Source organism: Ctenocephalides felis, unplaced genomic scaffold, assembly GCF_003426905.1.
Source record: "Ctenocephalides felis isolate EL2017-DRISC unplaced genomic scaffold, ASM342690v1 CF-g0.4_SCAFFOLD_01886, whole genome shotgun sequence".
In the NCBI taxonomy this organism is placed as follows: Eukaryota; Metazoa; Arthropoda; class Insecta; order Siphonaptera; family Pulicidae; genus Ctenocephalides; species Ctenocephalides felis.
Window position 1 is genome coordinate 48,560,011 of NW_020538040.1, and position 19,460 is coordinate 48,579,470.

A 19,460-nucleotide genomic window follows, 5' to 3' on the forward strand; every position below is an offset into this window, starting at 1 on the left:
ATTATTTCTTGTATTTGAAATATATATCAGGTTGATAGGTTGCATTATCGTACTCAAACAACACAGCTAAAAATTATTGCCTGTAACATGATTGTTCTGAAGCATTGTTATATTTAAATACCTGACTAAAAAGCCTCCTTTCACTACAAAGAGCATTTATTTAATTTAAAAAAAAAAACAATTATTTAATTCGATGAATATCCACTTTTTCAGAAACTTAAATGACACTCAACTAACATTACTTACTAAAAAAAATCCCCCTTTTTCTAGGTATTTTATCGTTTATGTTTTCTAGATATCACAATTATTTATGTTTTTTAAACTTATAAACTTAAAACCCTCAAGTTCAGATATATAATATCAAAATATAAATATAAATATAAAATCAAAAATATTTAGTGTCAAAATTGATCAAAAAATATAGCACCAGCTTTACTCAACAATTTCCTTTTAAGATTCTTTATTTTTCTATTGAATATAATAAGTGTCTTTAGAAGTAGTTAATATTAATCAGAATCATTTAATGTGAAATATTCATATTTTGCTCAATTTAAGAAAAATTAGCCGAAGCACAAAAGTCCAATTTAATTTTGAGAAATTATATTATATATGAAAACCAAACCAATTATATTACAACTAACAGCACATATCAAACAAACAACTCTCTTACTATGTTCAGTAAAACTCTCAGCTAATTTATTGTTGTAGAAATGTGTTTTCATTTATGTTTTTTAAAAAATTGTCACCTGGTCGTTTTTGCGCCACAGGCCAATAAAATGGGACTTTATAAAATCAAAATCATTGCTATTATTATTAAATCATTATTAAATCAATGCATATAAATTTTATAGGTACATGTTTTAGAGAGATAACACTGTATATAACTTTGATCTGGTATTTTGTAAGAAGCATTCATCAGCTTCTGACTGCTTTCATTAATTTAATTTACATTTTTATTAACTACTTCTTGAAGTTTACACCTTTGCCAAGGTAAAGGTTTAGTTGGTCGTTTTTACCCCAGCCACGTCTAAGTTATCATAAAGCGCGTCCAAAACATTAACTATTATATATTAAATTATTTCATTAAATTACGTACAGATTTATTCTATACCAATAAAAAATATCAAAAAAACAAGGAAATAAATATCTAACCAATTACTTTAAAAAAATATTTTGATTCAGTTAGCATTTTTTAGTCATGTATTAACTATTCTTCGAAACTGAAATATTTTTTCTATAACATTCCAAATAAAAAAAACTGAGAATGTGTTTTTATAGATATTATCCTACAGGTTATTAGATTTATTCAACATATTATTAGATAGAAAAGAAATTACTGTTTCAGAATACAGTGTGATTATTCACGGTAGCAAAATAAGCAACATTTTATTAAATTTATTTGTTCTTCACACTCGCTGTTAAAGAGTAAGACGATTTTATTAACGCGAATTCCACCTGTATGCATATCTAATAAACACAATATGATGTCACGAAGTATATAACTATTTAATCAAATATTCTTCCACAGCAACAATTGGAAAACACTTTTCACATACTAATAAGAAAAAACTAATATAAAATGCCTATCCTGCAGAATTTCTAAATAATCTCGTCTAAGAAGAAAAAAGTAAAATTGAACACAAAATTCAAAACTGATCTCTTGTCATTTGTGAAAATATATTGACTTCATTTTCAATATACTTCTCACTATGTATAAAATTCATACTACAGTTCCAAAATTACAAATTTATTTTTAAAATCATGGAAATTAAAAAGCTCATACTTGAAGTGGCTTATAAGAAATGAAATAAAAGTTAGTCGAATTGAAAATTAAGGGTATGTTGATTTTATAAAGCCTGTTAACTAATTTTGTGGCAAAGTATACTTAATTATTTGTCCAACAAAGTAATATCTATCTAATTTTTAGGCAATTCTTCCGCAATTATTAGAATACCATTATATATCACTAAAACTCAATATTATCGTTTTCTGCTCATTAATAATTTATCTGAATATTAAACCAGAACTTAAAAATTGTATTTTATTCGTCCTGGAACGAGAATCGATTAGGAAATTTTTTATATAAAAATATATATTCAATAAATACCAGCTCAAGGTTATTTACAGTGTTATCTCTATTCATAAGATCTATATTTTGCATTGGTTGAATAATGTAGCTAATATTTTCATTTTTATTTCATGAAATTTCTTTGAAATTACAAATAATAAATTAGACCTGTATTCCCCCTGGACGTCTTATGGTACCACGCCTATGGTATAAAAAGGACCAGATGACAATTGTTTGAGAAATAGCAAAAATATACATTTTTACAATTAGCTGAAAGTTTTACTGACCATAGTCAGATAGTTGTTTGTTTGATATGTGTTATTTGTTGTGATATAATTGGTTTGGTTTTCACAATATAACTGCTCCAAGTCAAATTGAACCTTTGTGCCCCAACCTACTCTATGCATAAGAATAATCAAAATAAAGCCACATTAAATCTACCTATTGTTTAGCGCACAATTTTTACTTATTTTATAGAAATGAATATTAACAATTTATAGTGGAAATGATGACTTACTTTCTGAAATATATAATATCTTTCAACCCGTATTTAATTCATGTTGAGTCTCATACATTTCTAACAAACCTTTATTTTCAAATTATTTATACATCATCTGGCAATTGATTGCTGTAAACTATTCATTATAGCAATGAATTTCTAAATTAGATTTAAAATCAATTATGAAAAATAATAATTCGCTTTGTATTACTTTCTACTCTACAATTTTATCAGTATCAAACTCTAATCTTAAACTAATATTGTTTGTTATTAACGATTCAACGAAAAAGAGTATAATCTTTGTTGCTGAAATAACAATATGATATCTAGTTGAAGAATTATATGTTTCTCAAATTCTGATTTGTATAATATTTAAAAATACCGATGCTCTCTTGGTATCTAAACTAAAAAAGATCACACGCCATTGGTATTTGTTTGAACGAAGTAAATTTGTAAATATTTTCAAAGAGTATTAAAGAACTTTATAGACTTATTGTTTAGATACGAAGGTTATAGTTTGCATATTTACGCTAATCCGTTTCATGGATACTTTTAGGTTTACAAAACTTGTAATATCAATAAATAATCGATGTTTATATCTATTTTGCAGGAAAACACCTTCTGTTCATTAGTCCTTCATATAGAATTTACATAAAAATTCTAAAAATTTGAAATTTTTATTTATTAAGTTTAGCATAACTTGGGGAAAAAAGACTCTATTCTATATTTAACTCTGCCTTTATACGTGCAGAAGAAATTCTTCATTTAATATAAGAATAAATACATTTAGATATAATTAGATTACGTAAATTCTATAAAATGTATTATCCTAGTCTCCTTCATATGCTGTCCATTGAATGCTTCTTAACCATAATTGAAACAAACCTTATATATTTAATATTTTTGCACATTCAGTCCATAAGGTGATTGATCTACATAGTATTATACTACTTTTTGAAAATTATATAAATATCTGTGAATTGATTGTTTTTCTTTGCATTATTTTTTAGTAATTTCCAAAAACAAAATTGACTAAATTGTTGCAATCATTACAGTTTTGATTAATAAAACTATGATGGTTTTATACAGAGAAAAATTGCAAATGTATTAAGCGCAATAACAGTCAATGAAAAAATATTTTATTATCGCAAAACGCAAAGATATAAAAAAATAGTTTTGCTTTAGTTGTAACAAAGGATTGGAAGACTACCCAATTTTTTTCATTAGCCTAAACCATTGGTTCCCAAACATTTTTTACCGTGATGTTTTTCATTTTCAATGCGTGGACCTAGCAATTTTATTTTCACTGACCTGAACCCCACTAAAAGTGGGATCATTGAAGATCATATGAAGTATTTTAAAAATCACTCGGAAAATATTAATTTTCTAATAATTTTTGAACTAACAGAAAATACTAAATTCGATATTGCTCAAAATATAAACTAATCTAAGTCGGTCTGAACGAATAGCGTTATAACTGTGTTTTATACCATTCGTAGTATTTACATGTAGGGGTCTAGGAGCTTGTTCTAACTATTTTTTTTAATAAATATATCTTGAGATTGAAGATGAATAGATGCTATAACTATTCTTCTATCGAATCCAATCAAAGAATCATATTTCACAAATAATCATTTTCTAGATAAAGTTCGGTATTACGACTTACCCCGTGTTTGGAGGTAGTTGTAACATCTACCGGGGAGAGTAGTAACGACAAAAAACGACAATAATACCTCTGATGATTTATTCTTTTTGAGAAAATTTACATGTTGCTAAGTAATTCTCTTCACAAATCAACGTAAACTATAATTAATATGCATAAAAAATTATTCACCCTATCATCTGCGCTTGAATCTGTATAAGTCTTGTATGTTTCAACAAACCCCAGATGTGATTTTTTTCCATTGATCAAGATAACTATATTTAAGCAATTTAGCAATCACAAAAATTGTAACACATTAACAAAGATTAATAAATTCGAAGCAAATTAATATATACATGAAAATTAAAATAATTCTAGATAGCATAATTTTATTTCACGTGTCAAAAAATGACGTACTTGCACAGTTCTGTATATTGCGTCGACTTGCGGGACAGTAGTTATTATTATACAGGTCGGTTTACATGTTCAATCAAGAAATATTTTAATTTCGTTTAAGATCATGTTGAAAAACGCCTATTACTACTTGCCCATGTTACATAAATCCTCCGTATATACTATATAATATGATATAAAATATTAAAGTGAATGAATGTAATAGAAAACAATAAAGATGTAGGTATTATGAGAAAAGTTAATACGACTCCAACTATAATTAAACAGTGTATTAGAGTGAAATTATTTTATATTCCTGAATGTTTATGTTTTCTCAAAAAAGCTCATTCACTAATTTTGTTTTCTTGACGTTTCAAATCATTCCAAAACGTTTAACACCAAAATTGAAAAAAGTATGAGTGTATGTATTTGAGCCAAAAATTGACTTTTATCGACTTTTTGTAAAAAAAACACTGCACCGATTTCAAAAAATTTAAATTCATCTGATAAACACGATAAGGAGCCATTTCTGTATAATTGTGCAACATTTTTGATGAGCGTTTAAGCCAAAAATTCGGATACGTTTTAAAAACTCTTGGAAAGATATCAGTTAGGAATAGTTCTGATTGGTATTTGATAAAGACCCCTTTTTGTTAAAAAGTTAAATTGAATGTTAATTTTTCAACGATTTTAATAAAGATAGAGTACATTCAAAGAGATAGAGAAAATAGATTAAATAATCCTCCTAAAATATTTCAAGTCTACAAAAATTGGTTTAATTATTTAAACATTCATCAAAGCTTAAAATAAATGGCCATGCGCTTAGGACACACAATGTATTTAATATTAATTGGAAATCGTATTAACTAGTTTTTAATGAAAAGCAAAATCTTTATTTTTGAAATACACAGTTGGAAATTTTGTCATTTCAATTTGTAAAGTAGCTAAATTTCAATTTTTATTAATTATTACGTATATCGCAAGTTCATGCAACTTGCCTTAGGGCAAAACGCCTTATCAAAGAACGTATTCGATAAATATTTTGCCACACAATATTTCCAATCCATTAATAATAACATAAGAACGGCATGATTAAACATGGAAAATTCAAAGAAATAATAATTAAGACCATGTGATAAAGATTCGTATACAATGCAAAGTTATACAAAAATATTTAAACAAATTATACGCATTCAATCGTCTTTACAATACGCTCGAAATTGTATACTATAGAGAACAATTATCCATTCTTTATAAATGACACAGAAATTCGATTTCTACAATGTTTCTCAATGGTACATTTTTATCCTTGAATGCTTATTTCATATAGCAGGTACGAGGTGATAACTTATTATCCATTCATCGAAATCGTGTATGTTTTTTTCATTAAATGAGTCACGAAGAACAAATATTGTAATTACAAACGGTTCACAAATTGCGTCTGTAGAATTTTGTTATATTTACTTAATATGCATCATAATTGAAATTTTATGATACGTATTGATATTTATTATTCAAATAAAACGGACTGGTATGGATATTAGAGTTATTAATTAACTTAAATTACTAAAGTTACGAATTAAAATAGAAATTACTCGGAAGCGATATTTGCGTCTTTTTCAAACAAGATTTAAATATCATTTTATCAAATAAATTCTTTGGAAAGGGTAGTAGCTCAATTTTTATAATTCACTATCATTCTCTTGTTAATTTTAAAATTGGTAAAACTGTTTTGGGTAAAATTGGTAAAACTGGGTCTAATAATCTAAAATTTGTCTCTCACATAATTTATTCGCATATCAGTTTTTCTTCGAAAAAATCGAGAAAAGATGAAGTGAATTATTAAAAAAAAATTATTTATTCAGATCACGTAAAACGCACTTAAACAAACACGAAAATTATCTCCATCGGTATGAAATTCATAGTTTGTTTTATGAGGTAATAATATTTATGACAAAATACTCTCTTTTTTTTAATTCCCGAAAAAAATTGTTTTCTTCAGAAAATGAAATTTGCTAATTTTATGTTTTCTCGACGTTTCGAGTAATTCTGAATCGTTTGAAACATAAATTGACTTTTCTCATTTGGTTGAATTGAATTTAATTTTCTTATCGGTTTAGCCGTTTCTTTTTAAGCTAGCATATATATATATATATATATATATATTTATATATATATATATATATAAGTAATACTTCGTATATACAAATCAAAAATATTTTGAACAATATGAATTATGAAATTTGCTGATTAAAACTTGGTAAATATCGGCCGTACCTTCTCTTCGTAATTAAAAGTTTTAGATTTTTTTTTCGATGATCGTAATGAAACTTTGCACAGAAAATATTCAAGAATATTTTTATTTTATATTTAGAATATTCAAAAATAATCTAGGCCTACAAAATGTAATATAGTTACAAAAATTAATTAAAGTATAAGATAATAAACCATGCTCTTAAGAAACATAACGTGTAAAACAATTCCAAATTTTCGTGCAAAACAAAATAAGTTTTTAATGAGATTCATAATGTTTATTTACATAATAAACTATTGAAATTGTTAACGTAATAATTTTAAAAGTAGATAAATCCCAAATCTTATTGAAAGTCGATTATCTGCACGGGAGTTCGAGCTACTTTAATGAAGGCAAAAAGCATTTACAGCTATTTCATATTCTTTATTTTTAAAAATATTACAACTCATTTTAAGTGAAACTTTTAAACAAAAAGATCGCAAATGAGATTTAGTGCTGAAGACAGGAAGCAAATCAACCTTAACCGAATTCGTGTGGAGCATTATTTATATGATATCGATATGCACGTACATCCACTCTCTTATGAAAACCATTGCCTCATTAAATACAAAATAGAGTTATAAAATCGTATATTTGTAATTAAGCAAAATTAAAAAAGATAAATTTGTTATATAAATTGCATATTACAAATATTTTGCTGCATCATAAAAACTCGGTAAAAACCACCAAGTCACAAGAAGTGAAAACCCCAAAAATTGGTAAAATCTTCAATAAGTTTCACAGAATTTTTACTGCAATTTTTGAGTTTGAATATGCTACTCTTTGCACCATTCAAAATGAAAAATATTTAAATTATGGATTATCTACAAAATAAACTTTATCTTCAGAGTAAAACTTTAAGTTGAGATAAGTAGGGAAGACTGGGTACGGTTGTGTATACTTTTTTCTTTGACCGGGCATAATTTTATTAATTTACCAGTTAGTTGAACATTTGTTTATATGGAAGAAATACTGGAATTAATGTAGTTAATATGGAAGAAATTAAATACGATGGATAAGTCATAAAAACATATTGTACAAAAAAAGGGCCAGTGGCACAACCGTCCACATCCAAGGGACGGTTGTGACAGCGATTGGGGTCGGTAGTGACAGTTAAAAAAATATGTATATGACAGTTAAAAATATATGTATACCAAAATGGTTTATAACGAATGTTATTATCATTAATAGCAATAATATTTAATACTATGTAACACAACACCAAACGAAGCTTCTGAATAAAATATAACATAACATATTTTTTTAAATTAAACAAAGTTAACAAGAATTTCTTGTGAAAGCTTTTTTTTTGCTTATATTTAATTTTTCTGTTATGTTAGATTTTTTTATCTGTTCAATCTTCATCCGAAAAGGTCAAAAAATCCATGTCACAACCGTACCCCAAAATTTCAAACCGTACTCAAAGCACACTTTTGAAAACAAATCATCATTATGACAGAGCTAAATTATCTAAGCAAAAACTAGTTGCTAATAAATAACTACTAATGTTCAACTTACAGCAAAATAACAAACGAAGTCATCAATTTGTACATAAGTAACAGTTATTATTAAAAAAAATCAAACAAAGAAATTTACTTTTGACTCTTTAAAAGCAATGAGATTTACAGATCAAATTAATGTAGGGCGCTGACTAAAAGCAATAATGGAAAGTTGTTGGAACAATCATACTACATACATCTTTCTTACTTTGTACTCCTCCAAATCGGTATATTTGAGCCTCTATGACGACTGTCACAACCGTACTCAGGTACAACCGTATGTAGCCTCCCCTACATTGTATTAGTAAATGCGCATATACTCCAGAAACCTTCTACTTTATGGACCTGGAGCCCTCAGTGAACGAGGCCACGTTGTGTTTGACTATATTTACACGTACTAATCAGTTGTCATTGACCGCAGACTTTCGTGCAATGTTATTATATATCGTTTAGTAAGCAAAAAATTAGTGAATCAGCAAACTTGCATAATTAGACCTATATAAGTTTAATTGAAAAATGTTTGATTTACATAAAAAATGATTAATGTAAACACATTGATATACAATGACGTCAATAGTTACATGCAACAAAATTTCCCATCTCACAATCAAAAGCACAACTTTACTAATCATGGATTTGCTAAATAATTTGGCTAAAATAATAAACGAATAATTAAAATAACTATTATTAGTAATAATAATTAAGTAGGGTAAGTTATAGTAAACACAAACAAATCGAAAATGAAAATTTTTATATATCTGTTCGAGCCTCACAATCAATAACTAATTTCCTACCCTATATAAACAATATATAAAATAATTTTCTACCCTAGTATAGGTACTAAGCTTGTTATAAGAAATTTATTACATTCTGTACGTAAATCTTAATCCGTAAACATCTTGCAAATATATAATATTAATAACCTAACTTACTTATTTTTTACGTTTAATTATTTTAAAGGTCTGATATAGACATTCTAATAATAAATTATTTCTGGTCCTTCGAAATAATGGAGTGTCCGTGTGTAGTGAAAATAATTGACTTTTTTAATAAACATTGCGCCGGGCGTCTTCAATATCGTTTACGTTTTAAACATTTCTAAACGTTACCTTAGAAAAAATGTGTGTCTGTATATGTTTGTATGTATGTATGTGTTTGTTTGTGTGTGTTCGGATACAAATTTTCGTTGACTATTTCGGGTCGACCCAATTTCTGTAATTCAAAACTAATTCGATTCGTATTGATGGAAAGACGTGCTGATTAGTTTTTGGCAAAGACATTTACAAATAAATTTTTTCAAAGATACGAGACAAAAAGTGCATAAAATGGCATTTCAGTTTTTGAAAGAACAGAGCGTTCAATTTAAATAATTCAAGAAGCATTTTATTCAATTAATGAAGAACTGATTAAATTTTTGGATGTGCAAGTCCAGAGATTACGTAAAAAAATATATTTAATACGCCAAAAATAATCATTAGACATATGCCCATCAAATTATGAGATATTATATAAAAAATTTAATAGCAAGTACAAATTTTGTTCACATTTTTTCAACAAATTTTAAAGCTTTTTTAAACATTTTAATTTTTGGTACGAAAAGTTCTAGCAATTTGCTCTGAGCCACAATTCCATGCACCACTAGTTTGCTTGTGATTTCAATAGTTTACAGAAATGTTTTTTTCAATTCAAATTGAAATATATTTTAACATTCTCACAAATCATTTAATTTCAACATTGCATGAACAGTTTTGACAAGAATGTCTCCAAAATGAACAAATGATATGAAGCCTACATTGTTAGGTCATACAATATTACAATGTATTGCTTTGAATTATTGTAAATAAATTTAGAAAATGTTGTATTGTATTTATATAAAAGAAATAAATTCTCTTTAAAATGTCGTTTGTGTGCGATTATAAAACGACGCAGGAGTAAACACACATAACATATTTAAATTTATTTTTGGTTACGTTATGTTCAATATATATAGAGAAGGCTGAAACACTAAGGTCAGATCAAAAATAAAAAAGTTTTCATAACAATGTACAATAAATGTATATTTGTTAATAATAAAGTCATAATTCAGAAATTATTCAATCATGTGCATATAAAATATACAAGAAAATGCAATATATAGAGTGGCCCATACGTTTAGATTTCACAAATAATAAATGGTATTATTAGAATAAAATATATTAATAGTATAAATAATGATTAATGTAATTTCAATTAAAATATTTCAATATTAAATCAAATACTAATTGCATATTAAAAAGATCATTAAAGTAACGAAATTCAATATAAAAATTGCAAAATGCAATATATAGCGATTAAAATTCATATATGAATACTGACAGAATACTGCAATTTTTGTCATTAATAATGTCGCATTCTATTATGAGTTACGTATTTCTTCACATATAATAACACATACATTTTCAATAGTAAAAAACAATATTCGCTTCTGATCATAAATTTCGTAACAGCTCCAAAACGTGACAAATCGATGCGTTCAATACAAAACATTTTCAAGATTTTACAAAAAACATGAATTCAACGACCGATTGTTTACTATAATCATAAAAAAATAATTGGAAATGTGCTTTTGAGCCAAGGCACTACATTGATACTCACAAACTGCTATGTTAAAAAAATAGTAAAGATTAAGAAAATCTAAATTCCTCATTTACTAATTGTATTGGAAATTTAACTAGGTGCAATTAGTACGTTGTCTTAAGACAAGTTGCAAAAACTTTCAGATATATCATTTTCGTTGATGTATCTAACTGAATAAACTTTATCAATGAAAATTAAGAGTTAGTAAATTAGTTAAAACTGTCATGATAGAACCTTGAAGTTTTGACACGATCCATTATTCCGATTTTTTATAATTAAATGTATCGTTAAACGTTAAACGTATTCAGAATGACTTAAAACGTCTATGACACATAAAATTAGCAAATCGAATTTTCTTGTCAGCATATAAACTCTCTTTCTCTTTTGGAAAAAGCTCATTTATATATGTTAGAAATTTCACCGAATGAACATATTAGATTATAAACATCGTTAGATTATTGGTTTTGGAATTCATATTTTTATTTTTGAATATACAAATGTTCACTTATTAGTTTAGGTTATGTTTTTACAACTAATTTTTTACATGTTTTGCGGTTTCTAAAAAATGAAATTAAGAGACAAAAACAAAATTCTAACGACGATAAATATATAACCTACGATAAATATATAAAAGAAAGACTTATAGTAGCGTAATATTATTAATTCTCTATTATTTATGTTTTAAAAAAAAGGAATCCTGTATTTGTGAATAATTAATTTTAGATAGATTAAACTACAAGAATCCATGCTGTAACATCTATCTAATTATAGTATATAAATATAATTAATATAAAACAAAACAAATATTTTATATGCCATTACATTTAGCAAACATAATTTCTGAAACATGAATTTAGAATTTATGAATTGAATTAATATTTTCACTCGTACATTGCAAAAGTAATTATAGCATATTATGGTGCCGGAGCGGCGGCATACGAGCGCAAAGGGTGAAATCTTAATACTGATGTAAATACAATGAATATGTGGTGAGTTTAAAAATCGAGGATTACACCAACAAAAGTTTTGTGAATTACTTATATGTTTATCTGATATCCAAATGCTTCAGCTAAAAATTTAGCCATCATTGAGTAGAAAATGCAGTTATTCTTATATTAAATGTAATAACCTATTACCATAGGGCACTCGTACATACCCATACATTTAATGTAACGATATCAAACTTTATTCTTACACTAAATCAAAGCTAGAATATTAGCCAAAACGTGTGGATATTAAATAAATTCATAAAATATTCAAACAATTTTATTGATGTAAAATTTATAATAAACTTCCGATCGATAGCAAGATGACCAGTGATGACAATAATTTGAAATATTATAAAGAAATTAAAGATATATATATAAAAGTAAAATAAAATATATATATGTATATGTATATTAGGGTGGTCCTTAATTTGGACATTTTCGAATTTCCTTGCTCTCAAGGGCTCAAACGGTTCTAAATTGATAAAAAACAATTCTCTGAAAGTTTTAGCTCTTAATATTAACTTTTAGATAGAGCGCAATTCAATCAAACTTCATATGGAAATAGCATGGAAAAAATTTTGCAAATTAAAAAAAATATTTTTAAGTATAACTTAGCGACAAATGAATTAAAAGTGAAAATTCGTGTCATTTTTTATTGAAATTCGACGCTCTGCAAAATTTTTGAATTTTTTTTTCTATGTTATTTCCATACAAAACTTTGATTGAATTGCGCTCTATCTAAAAGACAATATTAAGAGCTAAAACTTTCAGAGAATTGTTTTTTATTAATTAAGAACCATTTGAGCCCTGGGGTGCAAGAAAATTCGAAAATGTCCATATTAAGCACCTACCTAATATATATATAGAAATTGTTTTATAATATCTTATACCAGGCAACCCTGCCTGACTGAGATATAAAAATATTATGTCAATAAAAAATGTATCACACGATCGTTAATCTCAACTCATATTATATAGCCAAGTCAAGTGTCCGTTTGTTTTTAGAAATTGTGAGAACTAATTATTTTTGCTCCAGGTTACAACAGTGTCAATTCAATAATATGAATGCATATCTTTTGAATGGGCATTGTAATTATTATTGGTGGATTAAGCTGCTCTTATTTGAAGCAGCTGCAAGAGTTAGGCGTCGTATAGACTAAATATTGTATTTCCTTGTCTATTAAATTTTTGAAAACTTTCCGACGACCAAATCGTCCCGTCCCGTGTGTTGCATCAAAGTCAATTCCTATGAGCATTTCCACTTGCAAACTTTTCTGGCACGCGCTATATCGGATCACTTGGCTCAAACGACGTAAAGCTGATTTAGAACTGAATGTGACTAGTGTTCGTTACGCAACGAAATATGTTAATTTAGTCCAAATAACATCTGCAAATTCAATCTAAAAATTCAACAGACGTTGATATCATATTTACTATTTATATTAGATAGAAGTTTTCTCATACGATTTACATTCTCGGTCATTAACAAAGTTCCTGGGCGCCGAAATAGATTTTTTCGAGCATCAGTCTCGCGGTCAAAAGTCTAGATCGGATGAACTGGTATATAAACATCCTAAATATTAACAGCTGAATGCTAAATTGAATTATGTGCTATTATATTCGCGGTATATTACATATTGGAAGAAGTGTGTCAAACTCACTTTGTATGTTTTGCATCTGTTTATTGAAAAGATGTTACTTTTTAAAGTTCTAGCTGCTTCATATGATAGACACAAAGTTTAATACCCTATATTCAAATTATACATTCCGGAGATATCATATATAGTCTTAAACAAAACTAATACATATTACAATCGCTATTTTTGTAACAAAATTTAAAAACATATAGCCCTAATTCCGGTGCGCTTAAGTTACACATTAGCAAATATGTTTCTACTCACATTTTATCAAAGTTTTTATATATTTTGTTAGTAAAATCTATTTTTTTCAATATATCACTTACATTTGTCAACATTATTGGCTTTCATTATCGATTGTTTTATTTTAAAAAAATAATAATTTTCAGTTATCTTTTGTAAAGTTAATAAAAATTTCCATATGAGCTAATTTACAAACATAATAAACGGATGCTATTATATTTCTCTTTCTATTATATTTTACTCGATTTGTGAAATGTGTTCAAGAAGTTTATTTATTGAGAAGGCAAAATAGGTTGAATTCAAATATTAGTGAAAAATGAAAAAAAAATGAAGTCATAAAACAGTATCAAAAAAGTACGATCAAAGTTTGAAAGTTTAGTTCAAACTCCTATTTACAAATCTGATCTATCATTTTTATGTCTCTTAATATTAGCATGAATTGCAATTTAAGCAAAAGTGTTTCAAACAATAATTAAATTACTTGATTGTATAACTCAACCCTTAGCCCTCGTATGTCTGACCCCAGCCACCACAGCTTATAAGTAAAGTAAATATAAAACATAATTTATTTAACATTTGTACAAAAACATATTACTAGATAAGTGTATTTGGCTTAGGATATATCTAAAATTTACAAAACAATTGCTAAATTTTATTTGAATCCAAATTTTGTATGTTATATATTCTTGCTGCTCTTTTGACAGAAATTTATTCCGAGTAGCGCTATACCCATCTCCAAATTTAATTCGAGGGCAAAGGGTTAATAATCTAAATATGTGGTGCTCTGAGATTGAACCTAAATTTTAAAGTAAATGTTCTTATTCAAATCGATTTTATTAGTCAATCCAGTGTTTTATTATTCACCTTTAATCGGAAAAGTTAATTTAATAAAAAAGTCGAAAATTAAATATTTTTAATTTACATAATTATATTTCAAAATAAATGTTTGAATCTGTAATATTTTCTGGGAGAAGGGATAAAATAGTAATATCCATTACAAACTGTAAAAAACATGTTAACTGATTATTTTTTTTATAAATTATACAAAAATTTACTATCTAAGCAAACAATATTAAATTTTTCTAATAAAAATGTTGTTTTGAAATTCAAGTTAAATTTTTATAATGATAATGAAACTGCAATAATTTATTAAGCAAGCTGCAATATTATGTTAAGTAAGTACATCTAAAAGTTAGTGTTGGTTTTTTAATTATTTTAATCGTATCACATAAATAAAATCATATATCTCTTTAAAATATTTTTCTTTGCCAAGTTAAATAACTCTATCATTTGCGGATTTTTCAATTACTTGTTAGCATTTGTAGACTAAAATTTCCACATCGGTTTTTTTCCATACTATAAATTAAACAAATCAATTTTTTAAGCTAAATTATCAATTCAGATTTCAGCGTACATATTGTAACTCTATTAACATTGAAATCCGGAGTTTAGCAAGTGATGATCACTTTGCATAAACTCTATGCGATCGTATAATTCAATTAAATCTAATACATTAGGTATACAGATAACATGTGGTTATTTCAACAAATTCATACTAATCATCGTGTCACGAATTATCTAAGATTTTTATTCATCACATTACCATTAAATCTGTAAATGAAATGATTATTTTCTGATATGAAGATTTCAATTTTATTACCCATTGGAAATTTTTACACTTGAGTTACAAGCTCATAAGGAGAACAAGGTCATAAAATCATTTTCAATGATTGAAAGTCATTTTGCTCGCATTTTTATCGAAAACGGCCTATCGAGTTTCGATAAAAATAAATTACGCATTCTGTAAAAATGTTATGGAAAAAATTCAATTAGTTTATATAACGTATACATCAAATAGAGAAAGTTTATCGCTTAATTGCATTTAGATGAGGTATTGGAATCAGTAACAAGTAACTCAGACTTTGCATAAGTAATTAGTCAAGTTTAATTTGATTTCAAGGCATTAATACAAAAAATATATAATAAGTAAATTGAAATCTTTGTAATTACTTTTAAATATTTCATTTTATGAAAACTAAAATTTTTGCACAAGCAAGTTGTTATACAATTTTTCCCCAATATTAGAAGGATATGGTTCAATAACATAAAATTATATCACTAATTTGTTTTATTTTATTTATAGAGCAATCAGAACTTATAATTAATGATATCCTAGTTATGAATATAAACCATGAACAGAATTTAAGAGTTATATGAGCTGTTGTGATGAATTCTTTACAAACTACGTCGATTTATTAAAGATGGCAACTCAACAGGTTGTCGCATCTCTATGTGATGAAATTTTATTATTATATTTTTTGCAATAGTTATGGATTTTTATTGATAATGCCGTGTAAAGCATATTTTCACTTAGAAATATATTGCTACCTATATTTCCAAGATATCACAATAATTGCATTTTTTCCCAAGTCATACAATACATACTACCTAAATCAAACTTGAAGTTCCAATGTGGATGATTCACATTATTTCTATATAATAAGAAATTATACTTTGTTAAAAACTATGCGAAATCGTCCGAACAGACTTGCATTTTTCACATTTAATTTTAGTTCAAACGTGAGAATATTGTTCAAGACAAAACGGTAAAGTTATTCACTAATTCATTTTTTCATGTTCAAACTTCATAAAGCTAAGAATAAATTGCAACAAAATACTACAATTACAAAGTCTTTCATAAAAAAACTCATTGCAAAAAACTAAGCATGTCTAAATGAAATTAAATTGAGATTCAGTTGCGTTACCGGTCCAACAAATAAGTAGTCGCATTTAAGAAATTAGATTAAGTGGGAATCAATAAACAAAAATGCCATAAAAACAAGTATTTATCTCTCTATAATTATAATCAATCAAATAAGGTAGAGCGGGGTTTAAAGATCCGCGGGTAAAATGTCCACCACCGACAATTCAAAAACAAGTAAAGGGAAAAAGATGTATAACCAGCCATCACCTTGATTCTTTTGACGTTACTATTGGGAGTTAAACTATAATGTTTGAAAATCCCCGACGTAAGTATTTTCTTTTATCGTTAGTTTTGCCGATTATGAGTACTGTGTTTAGTTTACGAGACCTTAATATATATTTTTAAGTACACGTTAAATAATTCTTTTATAAGGTGTTTTGTTAGCTTTAATTTAAATTCAACCGTTTATTTTATATAACCTCTATAAAAGCTTACACGTGGGTAGAGTAAAAGGACCAACTGAACTTTTACCTAAAGGTGTTAACAATAAAAAAATAGTAAACAAAAAAGTAATTTAAGTTAAAATAAAACAATTTTACAAGAAGTAAAATAAATAAATGATCATTTTAACTCTGCTGATGAATATTTCTGACAAAATACCAAATATAGGTTATATTTTGTACTATCTCTGAAAAAATGTACCCATGAAATTTATATTTTGCATTGGTTGAATAATGTAGCTATTATTTCGTAAAATCACTTTAAAATTAAAAATAAGACATTGGACCTGTTTGTCCCTGACCGTCCCATTTTACCCCGCCTACGGGGTAAAAAAAAATCAGGTAAATTTTTGAAAAACAGCAAAAAACACATTTCTACAATAATAAATTAGCTGGGAGTTTTACTGAACATAGTCGATAGTTGTTTGTTTGATATAATTGGTTTGGTTTTCACAATATAATTGCTCAAAGTCAAATTGGACCTTTGTGCCCCATCCTACCTTACATGAAATGTCGTTATTAGTATTTAAAAAAGTATTTAATTTTGCATTAAGCTTTGATGTTCAAATCCTTGAAGTATGTTTTGATATTCTTAGTTATTAGAAGTCGACAACTGTGAAATGTGAAACCCCACGTGGCTATCGCAAGTATTTGAAAATATTTTACACAAAAATTGCAAACATAAACATGGACATTTAGCTGAAAGTTATGATAAAGATCAGTCCAGGCGCCCGTCTTCGGACAGGCACACCTTCTCAGCCGACATAAATTCGCGTGGCAATAATAAAAAGAATTCATTGACAGCTAAACAGTTCTTGGGCAGTACGCGTCCACTCCGCGTATATGTCCACATCCACAACACCGTTATTCATTTACCCCACCGATATATGCATCACAAACACATTTGTACCTGATTGTTTGTACACGTGCTTCGTGTACAGGTATGCGTCGTAAAGGTAGAGCTGGTAGACAAAATCCTGACCAGGCTTAATTTGAAGACAGGGATGAGGTAACGATGTGAACCGAGCACCAAAATCCCATGTTAGAAAAAAAATATTAGAATTCGCACTTGACTGTAGGGTAAAACTGAATTTTAATCTAACTCGATAAACAAAAAGCTCAGTATAAGTTAATTAAGTTATTAGAATTAGTGCTTGTTGTAATTTCCTAAACAAAATTATATAGACGCTTTGATATCGTAAAATTATTGTCAGTCTTATACGTTTTAATTTTATTGGCTCGCCCGTAGGTAAGCGGTTAAGAGCGACGGGTCTTGTTTCAGAGGTCCCGGGTTCGATACCCACTTCGAGCAGCCTGTTGTCAGGCAGCAGTGACAACGATTTTCACTTGGAAATATAGATAGCAATATGTTTCCAAGTGAAAATAGCCCTCGCCCGGCATTGTTGCACCAATAACAAGTCAGCCCTATTAGATTAATTCTAATAAAAAAAATCATTAAATATGGATGGATTAACCATTGGGTTACTATCTAAAAATACGAAGTAAGGAGAAGTTTCAGCCTAACAGCTCATAGGACGTAAGGTTCTGATTGCTGTTAAAAATATAACAATAAAAAATTTCTATTGCCTTTATGATTAATTGTTATAAGTAGAATTTCCAAAGGGATGTAATAACACATTGTTATCGATTATAAAATATAAGAATAACAAAAGAAACAAGAAACTCTGCCACCACAATTCTAAATTCTTCATCGTTATAAACATTTATTTATCGGCTATTTATCAGCAAAATCTATGTATCTGTGTTTGTGTGTGTGTTCGGATACAATTTTTCATCCACGATTTAGGGAACATGAATCCGATTTGAATGATTCAAAAGAGTTTTTAGTAAAGCCAGATCCAGTAGTTTCGGAGATACGGGGCAAAAAGTGCAAAAAATAGCAGTTTTTGAGCAAACAGAGCGACCAATTTGAATGATTGAATAAACATTTCACTTGTATTGACGGAGTGAAAAGTTGATTAAATTTTCGGAAGGTAAGTCCAGAGGTTTCGGATATATAAAAAAAGTTGAAAAAACTGCCGCTAGACATTTAAAAATGGTCATTAAGTATATGTACATCAACTTATCAGATATTTTATAGAGATTTTAATAATAAGTCAAAATTTTGTTAACACTTCTATGAGTTCCGTACCAAGATTTAAAATGTTTAACGATTAGACGTGAACGCGGCGCCATCACGCTTCGATATTTCATTTCTAAGGCAGTCTCATTTCTTTATAGTTCCAAAATTTTTCAAAATTTTCCAAAAATTTTGAAACTTTTAAGAAATTTTAATTACGTAACGGGAGGTTCTATCAATTTGTCTTAATGCATAATGCCATTGCTGTTGTTTTAAAATAGAAATTGAACTAGTAAA

The 19,460-nt window shown here is 27.4% G+C and overlaps 1 protein-coding gene across 1 annotated transcript in view; it reads left to right on the plus strand.

Annotated features, from left to right (window-relative positions):
* The window catches only part of LOC113378840 (sodium/potassium-transporting ATPase subunit beta-2-like), a 157,519-nt gene that overhangs the window by 40,965 nt on the left and 97,094 nt on the right, over positions 1–19,460 (plus strand). The window lies entirely within an intron of this gene.